Here is a 2,500-nt window from a genome sequence, read left to right on the forward strand (position 1 = left end):
CCCGGTTCTGGCTTGATACAATGCTTCATGCCTTCGAGAACTAAGAAATTTTCTGCAGCGAAACCCCCCACTCCGAATAATTATCACGCCCCTTTAGTTTCGGCACATTGATAAAGTAATTGGTAGCCATTTTGATGAACAGTTTCTACACTTATACACTGCGATAATTAATACGATAAGTTATATCACAGCTAAATCGCACTGAATATAATGTTTTAACACTTGCTTTACTGCAAAATCCTTGTTAAAACGATTCAATACCGCGATTTTTATGAGCGTACGGCCCATAACCTATAATAAAACAACCTAATGCATTGATTGACGAGTGACACTGACACATACATTTTATTTTTAAAACAAAAAAACATGTCATGCACTAGTAACATATTGTGTAGATATAAGACCTTTTTTAACACAGTTAAAAAAAAAACAATTTTATTCAAGTGCACTTTTGGATTTTCCAAATTTTTTAATTTTTTTTTTTAACGGTTGTGAACCTAAGTGCCCGGCCTGCGGCCGGGCACCCGTCTTATTCATATACCTAACCTAACCTAACCTAACACCTAAACTAAAACACCTAGTTTGGATTCCTTTAGACTTTAGATTCAAGATTTGATGTTAATATATGCATTAATAAAAAATAATAATAAACTCATTGCTATTTTAATACTAGTTATGCTACAGATGCACTGATGAAAGCCAGTTAGTTAGCTATATCAGTGTGTAGTCGTAGTGTTAGTCGTAGTTGCCGGTGGGCTTAGGTCTAAAGGAATCCAAACCAGTTTTAAAAGGTTTGGATAGGTTATGTTAGGTTAGTGTAGGTTAGGTTAGGTTAGGTTAGAACATTAATAGGACGGGTGCCCGGCCGCAGGCCGGGCACTTAGGTTCAGTTCCGTTTTTCTAATAATAAGTAAATAAGGTGAGTGAGTTAATAATTTATGTAACAAAAGTGAATAAGTAAACTCTATATACGTATATAAATATGTAGTATTAAAAGTGATTAAGTAAATTATGTACGTAGTTATTTACTTACATTATTGTATAAAACGATTGAAGCGCGTAAGTATATTAATATATATACATATACATATATACATATATACATAAATGCATAAAAATTAACGTTAAAAAAACTTTTTTTTTTTTTATATATAAAAATATGATGATATTTGATTGCCACTCAATATTTTAAACTCGTTTTCAATTATATACCCATAATTTATGATGTTAAGAGGAAGTTTCATTATATTATATCATTATTACTTAGTGTAGGTAGCCTAGCTATATCGATAAATATTGAATATTTTTATTGTTCCTTGTTTGAAAATCAAATATATGTAGACGCCGCGCGTTTCGATCCACGAACCGGACAGGGGGCAGTTCAGTCTCCCTAGTCGAAACCGTATATAGTAAGTACCACTGGCGAGGTGTTTAATACACGAACTGACTGACTATACACTGAAAAATATTTCGTTATATTCCTTTTTGTTAATTTGTTTTACGGTGGAAAATGGAATTTTTTTTTAATATTATCACAACAGAATTCTTTAAGGATTAAAATTAAAAATAAAAAAAAAGTCGTTATGTTACGATCGCATTGGATATTATAGATGACAAAAAACGTTGTATAATAAATATACCATGAAACAGAAATGTTAAACTATTACCCTGGACGGTGGATCACTTGGCTCGCGGGTCGATGAAGAACGCAGTTAACTGCGCGTCATAGTGTGAACTGCAGGACACATTTGAACATCGACATTTCGAACGCACATTGCGGTCCGTGGAGAAACATCCAGGACCACTCCTGTCTGAGGGCCGGCTGCATAAAAACAAATACCACACTGTTCGTGGGCGCGACTCAACAACCTTTCATTAGGGCGAGACGCGCGCACGGACACATGGCGGCTCCGTGAGGCTTAGCGCCAATCGGTCCGTTTAAATATATAAAATGAAATAATGTGTGCGTGTCGTTCGAGGCGCGCCAAGCTCTCGCCGGCTCGGCGCCGTTGCCGCTAGCCCGTAGCAGCAGCCGTGGGTGCAGTAGCAGCGTCGCTACGCGCGCGCACGATCGCTTCGATCGATCGACCCTTCCGTTAACGGTTAATCGATCTAGTGTCGAACGCGATACGTGCGCTATGCGTGGCGTACGCCTGCGACGCACGCACGGTGCGGGCATGCGAAACGTGCGCTAAGACGCCTACGAGAGAGACGCGTCGCGTTAACGACACGCTCCGCGCATTATTTCGACAATGAGTTTTCGGTGTGAAGACCAACCAATTCATTTGATAACCGCACCCATAAGCGCGCTTTGTTGTTTGTAGCGTGTAGTAGTCTAATCGAATCGGTAATCTAATCTGAAAACTCCGTAGGCGGACTCGACGTCCGGACTCGCGAGGCGGCGCCGTGCGCGCTCGCGCCGAAGCGGCGCGAGAGCGAGCGGCGCCGTCTAGCTGACGGATATCGCGTCTGCCTCCACTTTTATCGTTGGCCTCAGATC

General features: G+C 40.0%; 1 non-coding gene and 1 pseudogene across 1 annotated transcript; both read left to right on the forward strand.

Annotated features, from left to right (window-relative positions):
• Positions 1-1,664: 1,664 nt before the first annotated feature.
• On the forward strand, positions 1,665-1,821 carry LOC120632393. The gene has a single exon (XR_005659088.1). It is a non-coding gene; the product is annotated as a 5.8S ribosomal RNA (ribosomal RNA).
• Positions 1,822-2,488: 667 nt separating this feature from the next.
• The window catches only part of LOC120632417, a 7,882-nt pseudogene continuing 7,870 nt past the window's right edge, over positions 2,489-2,500 (forward strand).

The sequence above is a fragment of the Pararge aegeria genome, chromosome 19 (genome assembly GCF_905163445.1).
Source record: "Pararge aegeria chromosome 19, ilParAegt1.1, whole genome shotgun sequence".
NCBI classification, from domain to species: Eukaryota; Metazoa; Arthropoda; class Insecta; order Lepidoptera; family Nymphalidae; genus Pararge; species Pararge aegeria.